General features: G+C 39.1%; 1 protein-coding gene across 9 annotated transcripts in view; it reads right to left on the reverse strand.

Annotated features, from left to right (window-relative positions):
- The window catches only part of TENM3 (teneurin transmembrane protein 3), a 454,861-nt gene that overhangs the window by 358,768 nt on the left and 74,331 nt on the right, over nucleotides 1-21,762 (reverse strand). Inside the window, exon 3 of one of the 9 annotated variants that reach the window (XM_068971253.1) lies at nucleotides 460-488. The exons of the other annotated variants lie outside the window; for them this stretch is intronic. The gene's annotated coding sequence lies outside the window, so the exon portion shown is untranslated. The remainder of the gene's footprint in view (nucleotides 1-459; nucleotides 489-21,762) is intronic. 9 annotated transcript variants of the gene reach the window in all.

Here is a 21,762-nt window from a genome sequence, read left to right on the forward strand (position 1 = left end):
CTTTAAATGAATAAATAGAAGATGCTGGCAACTCAGAATTGTCAGCATTGATCTGAAGATTAATTCTCCAAAACTATTTTAAAAATCACCTTCTATGTATAATCTCCTTGTGACTTCTATGTCTTCTATATATAATCTCCTGTGACTCTCATGCATAACCCCAAAGGCAGAATGTGATTCAGAAGAGAGGGACCGGCCACATCATTCTAAGGGCTTGTCTCAGATTTCCTCCTTTCATCTCTTACGTTCTTGGTTCCTTCTCCCCCACAGGTCCAAGTTCTGTGTCCATGAACCCCTAGTTGACCCAGAAACTCTCTTTACTTACTATATAAGTAAAGCACATTATGAATTCTACAGGTAAACACACGTTGCTCCTGGAGAACCTGTTGGATATGTTCTCTGTCTCTGACTTGTTTCCTTGACTTGTTATCTGAAAATAAAAGGGAAGCCGTACCTAACGGGACTGTCCAGCTTCTCCAGCAGCATCGCTGAACCGCAATCTGACACACTATACCTTTCTGTTGAAATGTTCTACTTTTCTGGGCTGGTTTTCTTTGTTCACCAATATTTTCAAAAATATTTGTTTCCAAGGCAAATCATAGAGCATCTACAGAGATAAATACTTTGGAAATAATAATAATTCATTTTATATTTTAATTTAAGGCCAAATTAGAGTTTTTTTTTTTTCCAAATTAGGGATATTAAAAAGCCATATACCTGAAACATGTCTTTATGTATAAATTCAAATTTTGAAATGTAAATCTTCATTTTGGAGAGATGTGTAGACATCAAACATTTAGTTAAAACATGAAAACTGTCCTTGATCATCTATATTTTCAAAGAGTAGGTTAGAAACATAAATCTTCAAAATGATGGACTCTTCTTGGCTTTCTTGTTTGTTTTTGGCTCTGTCCTAAGAACATGGATTTTTAACTCTTTGCCAAATTTACATGAAATATAACTATCATTTAGAAAAATATAAATCTCTTCTTTGTCCTAATACCTATTTTTGTCTTTACTTCTTGACACTTGAATATGCCAATGGAACACTTATTTTTCCCCTCAAAGCGATTTTTAAGCTTTTATTGGATAATAAGTCATTTCTGGCATTGGCTATTTTTTCCGACTCTTGTGACCCCATGGACTGTAGCCTGCCAGGCTCGTCAGTCCAAGCGATTCTCCAGGCAAGAATACTGGAGTGGATTGCCATTTCCTCTTCGGGAATCGAACCCAGGTCTCCTGCACTGCAGGCAGATTCTTTACCAACTGAGCTACGAGGGAGAGAGCTATAGGAGACTATATTTTATGAATACTTTTTCTATCATTGTTTTACACATTGATGTTAGCAACCAATAAAACATGAATGGAAGCAAAATGTAAAAGAATATGCAAGATAGGGGTATACTGTTCACAGAGTAAAAGGGTTGGATAATTGTTTGCATTGGTGATAATGATTTTTATATTTGATTATTGAGAAACTAATACACATTAAAATCTTACATAGCACAGATCAATGAGAAACAAAATTGAAGATTTATTCCCTATTATTGTTTTCCATTCTGCATATTAGGTTGGAAATGGAATTCACTACCTTAGAATTAAGTATTTTGTCATTCATATTTACTTACAATATACTGAATGACACAATTGTGATGAAGACACAGAAAGGAAGCAGATAGTAATACAGACATTACTGTAATAATTCGTAAAGCTGCTGTAAAGACCCCGTAAGATACCGTAAAGACCCTGCATTGCAGGCTTAGATTTTTTTTTTTTATCAGTAAGATCATTTCCATGTTATTAATAGGGAAGACGACTTATTAGAGTATGGGCTGTACAACTGTATAGACAGATTTTTTATCTTACAACAAATTCTATCTAGGAATAATATTATTACAGTTACTTTGGGAAATCAGTTGTGACCCTAAGAAAAGTCACATGCATATGACCTGATGTAACTCATGAGTTATTAACCTCAGCTGAACTCAGGAATAAAATCTCATAAATACCTTGAAAAAATGTAGTGTATCAGAAGAAATGTTAAACTGAAATAAAAACAATCAGGAGACAGCCAGATCATGAAAAATTGCTTGATTCGAAGAACTTTTAAAGGTTAGAGCTCTGTTAGAGGTTTAAAAGACAGAAAGCAATATAAGAGGGAAAATACAAGGAAGGAAAAGATTAATATGCTCTCTGCCTACTTCTTTTTTTATGATGCTCTTTTTTTTTTTCTAAGAAGTTACCATTTTTGCAGCTGGTCAGAAATATCACATTCCTTGATGTCTCAAAAGGTTTTATATGACTAAGCTTCACCATACTTTAACTTATATAACATATTAAGCAGCTGTTGAAAATAAAAAGGCATTATAGATATTTGAAAAGAGACACCAATGAGAGAAAAGCAACTTCTCCTGGGGTGTGCATTAAGACTACTTATTTCTTATAATATTCAAATTTTCACCAATATTATAGCAACTAACCATAGGGATTCTAAAATATAGGCTCCAGGTGCTTTTTACTTGAGACAATTTCTTGGTGCTTTTACAAGTATGGTTAAAAGTTTTATTTTTAATTAATTGAACATATGGCATGTTGGGGAGGTGGAGATTGGATTTATTATAAGGTGTCTCAGGATGACATGCATGCCAAACAACTCCTTTTAAATGACTATAAGTAGCATAGTATAAGTGCACTTTATGATGTGAAGAAGAAAAAAAAAGCATATCAGATCACGACTAAAAAAATCTATATTTAAATTAGGTCAATTTTCACTTCGAGATCATTGTTTAAAATTTTAATAAGCATTTATTTTATACTGATGTATTTTAAGTTTTTCTGTTTTTAGATAGATTGGCAACTTAGGATAATTAAAATACTTGCAAACAGTTGTTTCTTCACTGTCATATATGCAAACAGGTAAATGATACCTCTCTGCTAATGAACCTTACTTTATATTAACTGAACATTTCTATATGCAACTTTTTTGCTTCCATCTTTGCCTGTTTCTCTTTTCATGCCAAGTGAATAAATGAATATATGGAAGTCGATTTCTAGTAAAGAGAAATGTTCAAACCTGGCTCCCATTCAAAGGGTTCATGTATAACATAATAGATGTATATTAGTTCTTTCCAATTTCAGAGCAAAATAATTTCAGAGTACTAATTTTGGTTATAACATTATATATTTCTCAAAGACACGAAAGTTAAACTGACTTCTTTTCTGCTGCCAAAAAATCTATAGCACATTTCCGACATTTGAAATGCTACATTCTCTTTTGGAATCAAAGACAACAGTGACAGAATGATGAGACCATTCAAATATGTCATGAGGCTTGAAAATCTCTGTGGTCAGAAAACACAGTTACAGAAGCAAGAAAAAGTTGGCCTTCCTTCTCTCTCCTGTGAGGATTCCAGCTGAAATCCATAGGCTTATGGAAAAAATGGACTTAACAGACATTTAAATATTTTGAAATGGTATGTCAATGATAGTGTGTCACCAATTAGTATTCAAAACAAGAAAATTATCCACCGGTTTAGCCAACATCAAAGGTTGAGATCTAGTGAAGTGGCACAAACGAAATTACTAGAAAGCTGAAAATTGTTTTAATCTTTCAGTTACAGTAATAGTAGATTTAAAAAAAAAATAAATGCAAAGCTGATATCTATTTTGTACCTTTCTCTCTTCTAAGTGATTTTGGTCTCTATCTATGTGTGTTCTGAACTATTATTTCATATACGATATAAACAGCTAAGTTTTAAAAAAAATCTATTTATCTCACTGCACAGCATGTGGGATCTTATCTCCCCAACTAGGGATGGAATTTGTGCCCCCTGAATTGAAAGTGCAGAGTCTTAACTACTGGACTGCCAGGGAAGTCCCAACAGGAAAGCTTTTACACAGTTGCATAATAATAATTCTCTAGGAAATTTTATAAGGATTTATTTTGCACATTTCTTCAGGTTGGTTCCGTATTATACATGTTCTGAGTGAACCACATTTCTAGGCAAGTGCAGAATCAGAATTCCTATTTTAAAGAGTTACGTCAAACCCAAAGGGCCAAGGTAGATTTTGGAAATGTAGTTGATGCTTTTAAAAAAGAAAGTTCATTTTAAAAAGAATACATTTGAATCAGTTCTAATGAGGTGGATGAAACTGGAGCCAATTATACAGAGTGAAGTAAGCCAGAAAGAAAAACACCAATACAGTATACTAACGCATATATATGGAATTTAGAAAGATGGTAACGATAACCCTGTATGCGAGACAGCAAAACAGACACAGATGTATAGAACAGTCTTTTAGAATCTGTGGGAGAGGGACAGGGTGGGATGATTTGGGAGAATGGCATTGAAACATGTATAATATCATATATGAAACGAATCACCAGTCCAGGTTCAATGCATGATACTGGATGCTTGGGGCTGGTGCACTGGGACGACCCAGAGGGATGGTACAGGGAGGGAGAAGGGAGGGGGTTCAGGATGGGGAACACGTGTATACCTGTGGTGGATTCATGTTGATGTATGGCAAAACCAATACAATATTGTAAAGTAATTAACCTCCAATTAAAATAAATAAATTTATATTAAAAAAAGAAAGTTGATTTGTCTTTTCTCATGCAGACACATCATAAAATAACTAGACTGTTAAAAAACTAATTTTTCTTAAACCATAGTATTTTTTCATATTGGTTATAAAAATGGTTTATTTCACTTAACTATTCTTTTAAAAGAACTTAATGTCAGTATACATTTCTGAATAGTTTTCAAGTACTTTACAAAATTAAGCAACATCCACAATAGGGATAAATTTTGACAGAACAACTAGGAGCAGAGATCATGAACTATTAGGGAAATAAACCCTGGTTTGGTCTGATCTGATATCAAAAAAAGTCCAATCACCACAAATAGGCACAAAATTTGACTGTAGTTTCTTAGCAACTATAACAAAAATGAAAATGTTAAGTTACATAGTTTCCACTTGCTGAAATAAGAAATCAAATTTATTTGCAAGAATAAATTTTTCCAGGAACTAAACTCAGGAAGGAATATATTATATAAGATAATGAACAAAATCTTCAACTATGATCTTACAACTTCTGTAACTGTCTCACTATGCCAATATATTCCAACCTTAGGACAATTTTGTGCTACTGGATTAAGTTCTCATTGATATTATGGCTTCTTGATTTAAGAGATTTACTATAATTAGTGTTGGCAGGATTGAGTCCTCATGTTGGTTGAAAGCTCCTCCAAGGACAGAAACTGTCTTGGATCTACACTTGAGAGTGTGTATTAAATGAGTGATTATTTACCTCCTTCCATTAGGAGTTTGAATGAAATACTCTGAATGACAATTTAGTTGGGAATAGAAATCACTTATTTTTCCTCTGCACATCAAAAGCATTTTGAAAAAAAATCTTTTGTTTTCTGTTTATACTCTTAGAAGACTTCTGTTTGAGAGGTTATTCCCTGGAGGTAATCTGTCTGTTCTCTCAGGTTACTTTAGCATTTTTCTCTCTATTCTTAACATTTCAAATTTTCTTATCAAAAGTATCTTTTTCCCTGCTCTGCACATGCCATCCTTCAGTTCTGGAAAACCCTTAGTTCTATGAATGCTGCTTTTCTCTATTTCTATCTTTCTCTTTCTGATATTCTCCAAACTTGTAAGTTGTAGGCGATTATTTTATTCTCCATATTTCTTATTTGTTCATTCATTTTTTTTTTCAATCTCTATTTCTTTATGCTCTCTTTGAATTTCTTAAACCTAACTTCTGGTTCACTATTTTTCTCCAACTATGTTGAATCTAGAGATTATCTTATTATGTTTTTTCGGACCATATTTTCCAGAATTTTTAACAGCACTTTTTCACATACTTTGCTCTCCTCTGTTGAATTTGTTTTCATAGTTTCTTATTCTTTACGAATGTTATCCCTTCCCTCGTCGCTTTGAGGATAACTAACATGCTTATTTAAAACTAATTATTTTTACTTCATATGCAGTAAATTCATCTCCCAAACACTGTTTTCACTGACTTGCTTAGCATTAATGTTTCTTATCTATCTTGGGATTTTGATTTGCATACTCATTTTGAATAGTATTCCATATATGTTCTCTCTTTCTTCATTCATATCTCCCCGTTTTGAAGTATTTTGCTGCCTTCTTGCAGCCCGCCGTAACCCGAGCCCAAAACCAGATCAGTAGCTTGGAGCTTCTTGTTGTCACAGAGCTGCAATATCACACATCCAAATTCCAAGCCAGGGAGTATGTGGGCTCAGGTCTTGGCTAGCAGGCTGAGTCTGCTTCATCCGACCACCTCCCATACTGTTTTCTAGGGAGACCTTTTTTCACAGCTTCCTTTTGCTACTCTGCAATCCCTGGTTTCAAGCTCAGAGACTGGCTCAGGTCCAAGCCTTTGATGGATCACTGTTAGCCCTGGGCATCCAGCCGGAGACAGATTCCTGCCTGCTCTTGACTGCTTTCCTACTAAACTTCAGTAGGTCCTCACTTCCGCTTCACTTAACTGGTATATTTCTGTTTCATTTTTCAGCCACAGAGATATTTATCTTGCCTCTTTTCTATTACTTTTATATCTTATCAGCTTTGGTATTTAGAGCCAAGGAGGTAGGAAGGGGGTGTCTGTGTGTGGACAGGGTGGAGGTGAAGGTGTAAGCACGCATGTTCACAGGGAATCGTCACTGTTCTCTGAACTACATCGCCAGCCTATGAACATAACACACCCAAGGGATGACATCCTCTCTCGGAACCTGAAGTTAGGAGAAAAGACAGCTCTATGGTACTTCCTCTACCCCAACAGCTAAACCAAGCACCTCAGAGTACTTGAATTAGATTCATCTGAAACCCTCATTTAAAATGCACATTCTTGGGCCTCTCTCCAGATTTACCATGTGGGAATATCTGAGGTTGGAAGCCCAGGAGTTTGCATTTTTAACTGCACTTGAGCCCGTTTTCTGCAACAAGTCTAAAGAATCAGTGCCTCTCCAGCAACCTCCTAGTTGTCAGATCCTGCTTCTGAGACTCTCCCAGGTTCTCCCTCCTGTGATCCCAGGAGGAACAGTGAAGGCTTTGAACATAACCAGCAACTTCAGACACTCTACAGGAAACACCTGTCGTCCAAAGCCCTCCAGGAAGTATCTTAAAAGCAAGAAAGCATGCAAAAAGCATCTTGCTAGTTACCACCGAGAGACAAGTTCAAGCCATCTCAAAGCTCAAAAGTGAAGAAAGCTATGAGGGACAGGCTTTAGATAACTGCCCTTGACCACTGGGCAGGGCTTACGGATAAGTCCACATATCAAACCATCACAGCTGATGGGGCGTCACAGCAGGGTAATGTCTGGTTTGAACTCTTTCCTAGATCCCCCTTCAAGCACACTGAAGCAATGACAAGGGAAGAGACGTGAGTCAAATAATAAAAAATGATAACAAATGCTTCTCCTACGCACATTAATGGACAAGGAGAATGCATCTTAAGGGGAAAAAAGGAGAAAATATTCAAAATATACTTTAGTTCAAATAGAGCGAATGAAAAAAAAAAACTGCTTTCATCTCTCCCATTAGCAATGCAGTATGGTAAATCAAAACCAAAGGGCGATGCTTCTGCCCAAATATTTCCATAACCTGGGAAAACTTTTCTTTCTTTCTTTTTGTTCCTGTGCTCACCGTTTGTAGTCCTCAATTTGAAGACAATTTCTCATCTTTGTCCTTGCTCTGCTGTTTCGCCCCACCTCACCGCTTCTTAATTTCCATGTGGCATTGAGGCTTCTTGAGCATCCAAGTAGAAAGCAAGTCCCATTAATTATAGCAATGTGTTGTAACTGCAGAGTCGCGAAATTATTTTACATGGGGAAAAAAACACCATTAAAAAAAATTAGCTGAGAGTGAATCATTAGCGAGGCCCAGCAAAAGGAATTAGTGTGCTTCTCTAAAGACAAAGGGGAAGCTGACTCTTGCATCTTAAGGTTCCGTGGCCTTCTCTCCCACCTACTGTGACATCCAGGTATAAGCACTGTCAAGACTGCACACACTGCTGGGTTAAAAGTCCTTCTGAGTGTGCTACACCATTTCCAGAACAAGAAAATCAGAACGTCGCCTGATGAATGATTATACACGTGACTACATCATCAGAATCGTCTTCCTTATTACTGACATTTCCCCAGCATATCTGACTTTCATGTTCTGTATTAGACACTTGTTGTTTTGTTGGGATTTTGAATAAAAGGACATGATTCTTGTGAACTTAAAATTATAAAATGTAATCCAGTAATCATGGGCCTCCCAGGTGGTGCTATTGGTAAAGAACTTGCCTGCCAATGCAGGAGATGTTAGAGACACTGGTTTGATCCCTGGATTGGGAAGATCTCCTGGAGGAAAGCATGGCACCCCACTCCAATATTCTTGCCTGGAGAATCCCATGGACAGAGGAGCCTAGTGGGGCTGCAGTCCATGGGGTTGCAGAGTTGGACTCAACTAAAGCAACTTAGCATATCATTGCAATATGGTAATCATACAGATTTTTTTAAGACCTGCCAATACCCAAAGGGGAGAAGGCAATGGTACCCTACTCCTGTACTCTTATCCCATGGACAGAGGAGCCTGGTGGGCTGCAGTCCGTGGGGTTGCTAAGAGTCGGACACAACTGAGCGACTTCGCTTTCACTTTTCACTTTCATGCATTGGAGAAGGAAATGGCAACCCACTCCAGTATTCTTGCCTGGAGAATCCCAGGGTCGGCAGAGCCTGGTGGGCTGCCGTCTATGGGGTTGCACAGAGTTGGACGTGACTGAAGCGACTTAGCAGCAGCAGCAGTAGCAGCAATACCCAAAGAAAAAGTCGTTTTTTGTGTGTGCTCATATCACTAGGGTATGGTCCTCAGGATGGATTTAAGTATATTATATAAGACAAACAAGCACTCTGCAGGTTAACGTCTATTGGGCAAATAACCCGCGTGAGTGGACGTAAGGTGTAGAGTCCTTATCACCCAATTCTGAAGGACTAGAAGCGGCAGGAGTAGGGTGGGGGGAGAGCCCACAGCAGGGCACCTGTGGGAAGGGTGCCATTTCTGTGTTGGGGAACACCCAGCTCCAGCGCTGGGTCTATGCCCAGAAGGGAAAACTGCATCAGAGCGCATGGGGCTGGTTCACTTACTATGAGACCAGGGGGCCTTTGCTCAGGCTGCTGGGATGAAAGGAGACAGGCCGCCTTGTAACTCAAACAGGAATAGGAACTGCATTTCTCATAGAAATTGCGATATAACAGAGCTGTGGCATTTTATCTTCCTACGACCCTGCTGCCAGAGAGGTGCCAGCTGCCCCAATCAGATAAATGCCTGCTTTGTGGCTGGGAGGCAAGACCAAAAATGTCTATGGGGGCAATCTGGCGTGGCCCTTCCCTGGTTAGAAAGGGTCTCTAGAAACCTCCCTGCAATGCTGAAAGTCGATGTTGCTAGGAGTCGCATGTATTTGCCCTGACTCTTCAGTTACTCTTTCTCTCATCTGGGGTGTTCACCTCATTTGTCAGAGTGTCACAGCACAGACAAAGCAAGTAATTTGAAACCCCTGCCCGCCATGTTTATCTGAATCCTTGATTGGCCTCAGTTATCTGGGAAACCAAGCCTGAGGTTTCCCATCTTTAAATAATGCCCGTTCCGCTAACTTAACAGGAAAGAGGTTGCTGAAAGACCCGCAGACCACCTCAAGTGATCCTCTGGTGAGTATTTCATCATGAATAACACTGAGCAGAAGACCTGGTTTCTCAAGGAATCATGCTTCCTGAATAGATGCATAAATTCTATTTCATCCATACTGAATCCACTGAACTTTAATGGGAAAAGAGTGCAATATAAAAGATGACTTTTTATTTTAGACTTTTCAACTGGGCAAGTTCAATTTGATTTTAAAAAAAGAGCCATAGTGTTCAGTGATGTTAACCAACCATAGCTGGTGGCCTTATCTCTTAATTCCTTGCCATCCCACCTCTGTAGCACACTCAAGTCAAGAATTCTTTTTGTTTTCTCCTTTTCACGATTGGGCACCTTTTAGTCCAAAGAAGGGCTTCCCTGGTGGCTAAGTTGTTAAAGAATCTGCCTGCAATGCTGGAGACACGGGTTTGATCCCTGGGTCCAGAAGATCCCCTGTAGGAGGAAATGGCAACCCACTCTGGTATTCTTGCCTGGAGAATCTCAGGGACAGAGGAGCCTGGTGGGCAACAGTCCACAGGGTCACAAACAGCTGGACACAACTGAGTGACTAAACCACCAGCACCAGTCTCGTCCACAGAAGATAAATATTTGCAATTATCCTAAGGTTTTCTCTGGAAGAACGTGATCTTTCTAGTCAGTCAGTTTTCCAATCCTTACCCCATTTTCCAGGAATCCGATTCATATTTCTGCCTGCATTTTATTTAGCTTTTATTGTCACAGAAGGAAATGTCTATTAAGGAATTTGGATGCAAGGACCTCAGAGAGGAATGGTTGATAAATTGGTGTCTTTGTTTTTTTTGCAGAATCTGGGAGAAAAGGTTTAAATACAACTAAGTTAATACTTACCTCTGTTCTTAATGATTTACTAACAAGAGGATCTGAAAAAAGAAACTCTGGGGTCAATACTATCCTCCCAGTGCACACTAGGGTGTTAGCTTACCGTCCTGATGTTTTTTCCCATGGTGAGTTATGATCATACGTCTAGATGACTCTTACAAAGAGAGAGCCAAGATTCAAGGTAAGCTCGTCTCTGAAGAAAAAAATGAAAGGGACATTTGTACTCAGGTTTGTAGTTCAGGTTTATAAAAATGGGGCAGGAGATTGCTATAAATGCTTGAAAAAAATATCAAGGTTCAGTCAGTCAGTCAGTCAGTTCAGTCGCTCAGTCGTGTCCGACTCTTTGTGACACCATGAATTGCAGCACGCCAGGCCTCCCTGTCCATCACCAACTTCCGGAGTTCACTCAGACTCACGTCCATCGGGTCCGTGATGCCATCCAGCCATCTCATCCTCTGTCGTCCCCTTCTCCTCCTGCTCCCAATCCCTCCCAGCATCAGAGTCTTTTCCAATGAGTCAAGACTTCGCATGAGGTGGCCAAAGTACTGGAGTTTCAGCTTCAGCATCATTCCTTCCAAAGAAGTCCCAGGGCTGATCTCCTTCGGAATGGACTAGTTGGATCTCCTTGCACTCCAAGGGACTCTCAAGAGTCTTCTCCAACACTATAGTTCAGAAGCATCAATTCTTTGGTGCTCACTTGTAACAATTTTGTGTACATCAATTCTGAAAGAGATTTTTAATGCTTTGGTATTGCCATTCCAGTGCTTGCTAATAATTTTTAATTGGAGTGTAGTTGCTTGACCATGTTGTGTTAGTTTTGCTGTACCAGCAAAGTGAATCAGCTGTATGTTTACATAAATCCCCTCTTTTTTGGATTTCCTCCCCATTTAGGTTACCATGGAGGATTGAGTAGAGTTCCTGGTGCTATACAGTAGGTTATTAGTGGTCTATTTTATATAGAGTATTATTAGTGTACACAAGGAAGATCTGGGGCTGAACACTGAATTCCTTAAGACAGCATAAAGCAGCAAAGGTATTAAGGAAAATCAGGTCATCTGCTAATGATCTAATGGGATGTCTTTTTTAAATGATGTGATATATTTTGAACAAATGTCAATTTCATTATTGAGACTTTTAAAATTCAGAGTCATCCTTTATAGCTTTAATATGTTCAGCCCCAAGTTTTCCTTCTTATTGAAGGTCAGTATATAACAACGTTCACTCCCTCTTTCCCTCAACAAATGCTTAAGGTCCCAGGTCCCAACACCCATGTCATTCAGGTTACGATGTTATAAAAAGTAACAAACAATGTGACATTTCCTTTCCTGTTGGAATGACATTATTTAAAAGATCGGAACTCCTTACTACTAGCTTTTCTTCATAGAGGTTTCGAGGGTCACTCTTACCTATAATACGTTATTTTGACATATTTTGATAAATTTAGTTGCTGTGAAATGAGGGAGGTGACCCTGAGGATCTCTATTTGTCTTTAAATGAGTAGACCTTGGCTGTATTAAAATTCAACCTAAATGGCTAAGGTCCCACCTAGAAGTAAAAACATTAGTTTTCTAAATTGATAAGCAAAAGTTTGTTCTTTCCTATATTATTGAACTTATTTCATGTGAGATTGGTTTTTATGCTTGAACTCTGCCCACCAGAACTAGATTGAAATATTCAGGGAATGAGTATAAAGCAATAAAACTGACTTCCAGTCACCACACATCAAAAACCAATCCTCTTATTTTACAGTTACACCATGGACAGAAAAGTTCTTCAAATCACCTCTTTATAATTCTAATCAGTGCAAATGGAATGAAAGCAAACAGCATTCTTGATGTAAAAGTGATTGCTCTTTTGCTTCACACTGTATATCTAAGTTTGTTTCATTGCCTTCCTTTGTCCTAAAATTTTAACGATGGCAAGTCTTCTTGTCACGTACAGAATGGGAATTAAAGGTTTGAAATGTAATTAATCAAACATCATTTCAGTCTATTTTTGTTAGTGGAAATGGAGGCAAAAATTAAAACGTGCTTTTGCAAATTTACTTTTTAACATTGAAACACCATCTGACATTCTTGCCTCCACAGGCTCTTAAGGAAGTTACAGAGCATCTGATATTCAGAAAACAAGAGCAAGTAACCCTGAAAGCATCACTTTAAGAGTAAGAGTGGTCCTTACTAAAGATTTGAAAATGTTTACAGGTGAAGAAACTGAGGAATGATAATCACGACCTAGGACAGCTTCTACCACTGGTGTGTCAAGTTCCTTGCGTGTGTGTGAGGTGGCGGGGGGGGGGGGGGGTGCTGTTTTCCTTTGCCATCACATTAAGTGTCCAGCATGGTACCATGAACTCAACATGCTTTCACTATATCCCTGCTAATCACACGAATTCCTGATACATCAGGATCCAAGGCGAGGGTGAGGAGGGAGGTGAGGATGCTGGGTCTGCTCCTGTCAGCTTAGCTATCCAACATCAACTCTGAGCACGAAAGGAGACATTCTGGGGAACCAAGTGGAGTGTGGGAGGAACACAGGGGAAGGCTCCATGAGGGAGGCTGGGGGCCAGGTTTACCTTACGGGGGGCCACAGGTGACGTCAGAGGGGAATGCAGGTAGAGGGAGTCTTTGGGTGGGAAGTAGTGAAGAATATGCCTATCACCTTTTTCAGGGCTGGGTGCTGGGTTTGATTCTTCATGTTGTTTAGTCACTAAGTCGTGCCCACCTCTTTGTGACCCTTTTAACTTAACCTGATAGGCTCCTCAGTCCATTGAATTCTCCAGGCAAGAATGCTGGAGTGGGTTGCCATTTACTTCTCCAAGGGATCTTCCTGATCCAGGGATAGAACCTGCGTCTCCTGCATTGGCAGGCTGATTCATTACCATTGAGCCACTTGGGAAGCCCATTGATTTCTCAAATATCTACCAAAAGCCAGGCCAGAAGTTCATGACCAGAGTGTCACCTTAAAGCAATGTTCAGCTGCTTTCCTGACGCCCCCTAATCCATTTAGGAAGAGACCTGCCTTCCATGGGAAAGCGTGAGTCCTGGTGTTGGAGAGTGTTCAAGGACAGTCAGCGACGAGGCACCTCACCTTGGCCTTGTCCTCAGCTCACGGCACGTGGCTACGTTTCTCAGGCTCACTTGGTGGGGGCTTTATACCCACAATAGGCTTACACTGATGGGATTTCCTAAGTGTCATCCTGTTTGAATACAATATAATAGAACACAGTAATTAATAAACGTGCTTTATTGATATGCTGTGGCTTGGGGTCTCTAGAACTCAGAATTCTTTAGGAGAGGCACGCGCTTCACGCGAGCACAGACTTGACATTTTTAATCAGCCCAACTGCACTGCCTGAGCACACGAGGTGTCAACACGAGAAAGTGAAAATACTGTCTCTGCAGCTTCCAGTTCTCCGCGCTCTGATTAGGCATACACTGTCAGCTCCATTTGTACTTGATCCATAAAAAGAGTTACATCGTGATATTCTCTTCAAATTCTGGCAAGCTTTATTGATGGCTTACATGTCTGAGTTCATTTGGCTTCTATTAAAAACTCAAATTTATTTTTCTTAAAGTGATGAATGACTTCACTTTGCAGGTGTAGTTTTTCATATTCCAAAATAATATTTCTAACCTTGGGAAAGATGTAGATTGAATATTCTCTGCTCACCATCCATAGATTTTCACTTTTAGGTTATACACTGAAAAACTATTAAGAACTTTAATAGGCCTTATGACATCTTACTGCACAGAATAATGTAAGGGTTCTGGTTATTCATATTTTACTAAACTAGATGGGGAAGCAAAATTTTAGGATTTTAAAAACATCAGACTGTACTGATGGTGACTGCAAAAATGAATTGGTAACTCCTGATGCACAACGATAAGCCAAAGTTTTTATTACCAGTGAGGAAAACAGTCACGATACAGAAAGAACCTGTTATTAAACTGCATCCTGCTTTGCAAAGGTATCCTATGGTCCCATGGGGGTCAGAATATGCCTGTCTTAGCAAAGACCTAGTATCATGTCTAGAGAAGTGGATGAAAACTAATCTTATTCTCTGAAGAACAGATACTATTTAAACTTAACTTAATCTGATGTCCCAACCCTCTTTTACTCTCCCAGTCATCAGATAGTATGCCTGTAACTGCCTAAAATCCTTCAAGACAACACATAATCTGGGGTATATACTATTCTTGTATTTATACTCAAAGTTAAGGGCATCATGCCTGTGGCAAGTTACGAGGAAGAGACGTCAGAAGTCTTCTAAAACAGGTGCACCATCTTTTACTTATTACAGACCTTTTTATTGTTACAGCTGTACCATCATTATATTTCAAAATAATTACTTATGCTCTGTTTGTTTGAGCAATGAAAGGATAGTCACTGAGGCCTTGTAATAGTATCTTACTGGAGAAATCTTCTTCTTGATCAACCTTAGGACTTTAAACACATTTCACTTGACTGAACTGCCATCTTTGCCAAACTCTATCTGAATGATAGGAATATTGAACAGCCTAGCTTTGGAAATGTTCAGGCTGACACGTCAGTCCTATTTTAGCCACAAAATATGTAAGTGACCAAAGAAAGAATCTAAAAATATTTTGAAATAATTAAACTGTTGAACAAAGATATTTAAGGGGAAAAAAACCAGCTCTGGTACCTAAACACATTTCCATCATAGTTTTATCTTTCCTTTCATTCTCAAGTTGACTTTGTCAGAGAAATGACTTAAAAAATCCTTCCACTGAAGAAGAAGTTATATCTCAAATAAGTTTTATTCTTTGAAACGATATTCAAGTATTATATAGTTTACAACATTTGAGCTGCCTGATGAAACACCCACTCAGCCTTCCAAAACTTATTGATGAGAATTCTCTGCTACTTCTTTCTTCACATTATAATTGTGGGATAAGAAAATCCTAGCAAACAGCAAGTTTTACCCACATAAAAATTCCGATGAAAACCAAACCAACTCCCTCATGCCCCGCCAACCCCCAACCCCCGCCGAAGAGGTGAAGTATATTAAATTTTCTTCTAAGCTCACTGGAAAATTTCCATTATGTCCACTGTGATTTATTTTGGGCCATGGATGTGCACATGTTTGTTTTTATGGTTGGTTATGTCTATGTTGGCCCAGAAAGCAGACTACTGAACTAACGTCAGTGTGGAAGCACAGTGCTTTGAAGAGCTGCTCCAGCTCTGTTTTTACTGTAAGAGCAGCCAGTTATAAGGCTAGGAGGCATGCAGAACAGCTGCACAGAAAAACTGTACGCTGACTGGGCACACATTTCTGTAAGAGGGTATTTTGCCCAGTAACAATTAAAATAAAGGTCTTTCCTCCTATAGTTTCTATTGAAATGTTCAAGAATAGCAAAGGAAAGGATTCCTGTGTTTTTTTATTTCAATAAAATGAATGAAGGGAGCAGCTACTAAGTTCAGAGCTAGAGACTGGCCCATTACCTGAACCAAGGGCAGTTCTGGAACTGCCCTTGACGGAAGGTAGGAAATGCTAACAGGTATCTGAGAACCAGGGTTCCACACCATTACATGGTTCTGGCGTATCTTTTGTTTATGACCTCTGACATTTGTCTTTGTTAATCAATATCTGTAAACCTTGTTTAGCAAAGATAAGAAGAGCTTTAGTGTAAGTCAAAAGGATATATAGGCCCCTATGTTCGGTACATCATGAGAAACGCTGGGCTAGAAGAAGCACAAGCTGGAATCAAGATTGCTGGGAGAAATATCAATAACCTCAGATATGCAGATGACACCACGCTTATGGCAGAAAGTGAAGAGGAACTAAAAAGCCTCTTGATGAAAGTGAAAGAGGAGAGTGAAAAAGTGGGCTTAAAGCTCAACATTCAGAAAACAAAGATCATGGCATCTGGTCCCATCACTTCATGGGAAATAGATGGGGAAACAGTGGAAACAGTGGCTGACTTTATTTTGGGGGGCTACAAAATCACTGCAGATGCTGACTGCAGCCATCAAATTAAAAGACGCTTACTCCTTGGAAGAAAAGTTATGACCAACCTAGGTAGCATATTGAAAAGCAGAGACATTACTTTGCCAACAAAGGTCCGTCTAGTCAAGGCTATGGTTTTTCCAGTGGTCATGTATGGATGTGAGAGTTGGATTGTGAAGAAAGCTGAGCGCCGAAGAATTGATACTTTTGAACTGTGGTGTTGGAGAAGACTCTTGAGAGTCCCTTGGACTGCAAGGAGATCCAACCAGTCCATTCTGAAGGAGATCGGCCCTGGGGTGTCTTTGGAAGGAATGATGCTAAAGCTGAAACTCCAGTACTTTGGCCACCCCATGCGGAGAGTTGACTTATTGGAAAAGACCCTGATGCTGGGAGGGATTGGGGGCAGGAGGAGAAGGGGATGACAGAGGATGAGATGGCTGGATGGCACCACTGACTCGATGGACGTGAGTCTGAGTGAACTCCGGGAGATGGTGATAGACAGGGAGGCCTGGTGTGCTGCGATTCATGGGGTCACAGAGTCGGACACGGCTGAGTGAGTGAACTGAACTGAACTGAACTGATGTTCTTAGCAGCACTATTCACAAAAATCAAGATATGGTAACAACCTAATGTCCACTGACTGATGAATGGATAAAGAAGATGTACCATGTATATACAGTGGAATACCACTCAGCCATAAAAAGAATGAAACAATGCCACTGCAACTTGGATGGACCTAGAGATGATCATACTAAGTGAAGTAAGTCAGAAAGAGAAAGACAAACACCATATGATATCACCTAATACGAGGTATCTAAAATAGGACACACATGAATTTATCTTGAGACAGATTCATAGACTGGGGACAGGATGGACTATGAGTCTGGGGTTAGCAGATACAAACTATTATACAGAGAACAGACAAACAGAAAGGTCCTGCTGTATAGTACAGGGTACTACACTCAATATCCCATGATAAACCATAATGGAAAATAATATGAAAAAGAATATATATATATATATGCATAACTGAACCATTTTGCTATATAGCAGAAATTAACACAACACTGTCGGAGAACGTGATGCACCCCACTCCAGTACTCTTGCCTGGAAAATCCCATGGACAGAGGAGCCTGGTAGGCTACAGCCCATGGGGTCGCGAAGAGTCATACACGACTGAGCGACTTCCCTTTCACTTTCCACTTTCATGCATTGGAGAAGGAAATGGCAACCCACTCCAGTGTTCTTGCCTGGAGAATCCCAGGGACGGGGGAGCCTGGTGGGCTGCCGTCTATGGGGTCGCACAGAGTCGGACACAACTGAAGCGACTTAGCAGCAGCAGCAGCAGCAACAACACAACACTGCAACTCAACTAAACTTCAAGAAAAGAAAGGAAAATAGGAAGAGGTACAGGAAGCTGTTGGTAAGTGGATAAAGGAACGTCTCTAAGTGAGAAGAGTGGACATGGAGCATGCCATCCAGTTCCCATTCACTCCCTTATCTCTTCCTTAATGTATTCTCATCTCCATTTGGAACTATAAAAGATCAGGAAATGGATAAAGAATAAAGACCATTAAGAAAAGGTTAATCCCCAAATATCAGAGAAACCAACTCTGCTATGCTTGTCACTGAAGGAGGAATTGAGGTCTGTGGTCATGTATAAAAGATAAGTGCAAGAGAAATTCATACTATACAGTAAAAAAGTGTGTGACTCAGTGTCTCACTTAATATTCTTACTCATCTGTGGTCCTGAAAAGAAATGGAAAACCATTTTGATAAAACAGATGTTGAATGGTCTCAGTGGAAAATGACTGAAGGCTTGTACCATGTAATTATTATAAAATACCACACATCTGGTACAAAGTTTGGCCTTAAATCAAAAGTCATTTAGGACAAAATGAGCAAGGAGACTTCTGGCCTCTTGAAAAGTCTGAGCTTGGAGTTTACAGGATGATTTCAATTTAAAATTCTCTTTACTGAATATTGTTTATTTCTTGACTGTACAGCAAGTTTCTCCAAACCACCAACCAAATAATTAGGACATTAAAAGTGAACTATTAGCTATTATTTCAAAGAAAATAAGGCAATGTAAAATTACACAAAGCAATCTGGTTCCATGGTTGGGGGGGAATGAAAGAATGTAGAGCATTTACAAATGACCTTTTCATTCATGAAAAGCTAAGGTCTCAAAGGAATGTTGGAATAACTCGCATATGAGTTTATCACTAATCCATCATCAGGGAAAAAACTCGAAGCTGAGAGAGGACCCCGCTAATGTATTCTGAGTCCACTGGAGCAGAAGCAGGAATGTTCTGGCTGTAATTTTTCTCTCCATCGCTACAGCCATCTGCCCGTCATGGGTCACATTCACTACGTACCATCAGCAGAGAGCTGCTCCGCATTTATATTTATCAAAAGTCAAATCTTGAAACTGGCAATGCTTTGCTGTCTGTCTACCTTGAAAGTGCAATGTGAGTCCTAAATTAATCTGATAAATAGAAATAACAGGATATTATCGTATAACCCCTTCTAAGTCAAAAACTCTCAGAGGGAGCTGTGACTTTATGGAGGAGAAAGGAAAAATTTTCAGTAATGAAATAATGCTAGTAAGAATGAATCTGAAAATGCTTGGCGCTCCCTTAATTAGAAAAACAGCTCCCTTAAAAAATGTTTGTATTTTGAATTTTTTTAAGATTCATTTCAAATACATGATTTTGCTATTTATTATACTTTGTTAGACTGCTAAATTGTTACAAGTTTATCCATCTTCTGAATTTTATTTTTCTCATCCACAAAGATGTTATATTTTAAAAATAACTTTAATGTTATATGTAATATGCTAGCTTTACAATATCAACAGTTCTTGGAAATAAATGAAATGTGCCTTATTTAGCCAACATACAGTGTTTTATCGATATACAAACAGAAAAATGTCATGTAATGAGATGATTAAGAAAAACATGAGCTTTGTGTCTTAAAGGTTATCCATTTTAGGTTACAGTAATTGATCCCAGTCACTTCAAATGTTTAAAACATTCCAAACCCTCAGCCAAATGTTGAAGAAATAACTCTGCCAGAATTTCAGTAGAGAAAAATTTAGAAGGCTGTTCAAATCCAAAGAAAAGGAAAAATATATATTATTGCTGAAAGTTGTACGTGTGCTCTGCTTTCCAATGAAAACCATAGCCAAATAAGCTTTCATTAAATTGGAACAAGATGACAAATACGAAAACTGAAATGCATACCGTAAATTGAAACATTAAACGTTACATAAGGTCTCTAATGTGTAACAAAAAAAATTTTGAGACAGAAAATAAAAGAAAATATTTTCAATATCTTAACAGCTGTCTCCTCTTTCCCCCAAGATACACAGGTAAAATAGGTAATGCCCTTTGAAATCAAACTTCGGTTTTTAAAACAGCAAAGAAGGAACGCTGGTTAATTCAGACATTTTGCTACCAAGATGTTACTCATGGAGGAATATTTACAGTAGCTGCAAACACAGACTATCTGTAGACCCTTTTACCGCAGTCAGGTGAAGTGACAGACTGTCAGAGACTCACTCGCCATAAACTTCACCTTCACGACAATAACACGTTGTATATAAAACTGCAAACTGGCAGGCGAGCCATGATCTTATTGCAGAGCAGTTTGGGGTGCATTTTCCATCTTCTATGAAGGTTATAACAAAAACTGAACAAGTAGTGCGTTTTACAGCTCAAATGGGCCATGGTGTAATACAGAGATTGCGGGGGAAAACTTGTTTTGTCATAGTCTGTAGGAGCAAGCAGATCTGCCAATTTTTCTTCTGACCAGGTAGTTGAAATATCACCAATCGCTGATGCCAAGAAAATGCATAGCTAATTTTCACATGCAAAAATATATCCTTGTGAGCAAATTGTACCAGTTATGGGAGCACCCTGCTGACTGTCACAGGAAAATGCTAATTCAAAGGGAACCACTGCTACCAGCTTCTGCCCCGTTGCTTTCTTCCTAAGGAAATGCTTAATGTGTTGAGAATTCAGTTATAAGGTTCTCTGAGGAAACAAATTCTTGACTACTTTAAAGACAGAAAAAAAAATCACCAGCTTAAGTATTCTGAAATGATGTCTCCACCCATTCCCATTCAAAATATTTTACCCAAAACATTTATTCATATAACTTGCATTTTAACCAGGGTATGAATTTGGTATTTTAGGTCTACTCATTCCTTTTAGGTAGGCATCCCTGGTGGCTCAGCTGGTAAAGAATCCGCCTGCAATCCCGGAGACCTAGGTTTGATCCCTGGGTTGGGAAGATGCCCTAGAGAAGGGAAAGGCTACCCACTCCAGTATTCTGGCCTAGAGAATCCCATGGACTGTATATGGGGTCGCAGAGAGTCAGACACCACTGAGTGACTTTCACTATTACAGGCTGAATGCAATGTTTTATAAACTTATTAGTCAACACATGCGAACTCTGAGATGGTCTTCCTAAAGTATGCCAGCCTGGAAGGGCCTGTCTTTTTCTATCAGAAAACCAAGTCCAAGGCTGTGCATAGTGTAAGCATAAGTGCATACATGCTCAGTTGGGTCAGCTCTCTGTGACCCCATGGACTGTAGCCTGCCAGGCTCCTCTGTCCATAGGATTCTCCAGACAAGAATACTGAAGTGGAGTGGGTTGCCATTCAGATTCTTTACCACTGAGCCACCTTGGAAGCCCCCATAAACATAAGTGGGCAATCAATAAATGCTGGATGATGCTAAGTGAACTGAACTGAAGTGTGGGCAACTCTCCATTTTAACTCCCAAATGAGAAACCAAGTCTTTGGACTTTGTATAAGGCCCAAGGTGTTGCCATGTTCTGAGAAGAACTTCCTGATGCTAATGTAATGATGTCTTCCTACCCTAAAGAAAGCAAGCCAGCCCTCCCCATGGATGTATCAGTTATTAGCTAAGTACAAACTGAAAATGTAACATTTTACCTTTGCTCCCACTTTCCATGGCTTTGATAACCACGTTTCAGGTCCCCACCAGCCAAGTATGCAGACTTTATTAACTCTGCATATCAGTGAGATATAACAATGCATAAGACAATTTTCACTTTCCTTTGCTCCTTCCCTTCTCACAGTCAGTCAAGTTTAAGTCACCTAATACTAACTGGGTAGGTAGTCAACAACCACTAAATTTCTATTATGCCCAGTATATATGATAGCACCACTGAAAAAGAGGAATACAAAGGTCACGTCAGGTTACGTCAAT

This window comes from Capricornis sumatraensis, chromosome 4 (genome assembly GCF_032405125.1).
Source record: "Capricornis sumatraensis isolate serow.1 chromosome 4, serow.2, whole genome shotgun sequence".
NCBI classification, from domain to species: domain Eukaryota; kingdom Metazoa; phylum Chordata; class Mammalia; order Artiodactyla; family Bovidae; genus Capricornis; species Capricornis sumatraensis.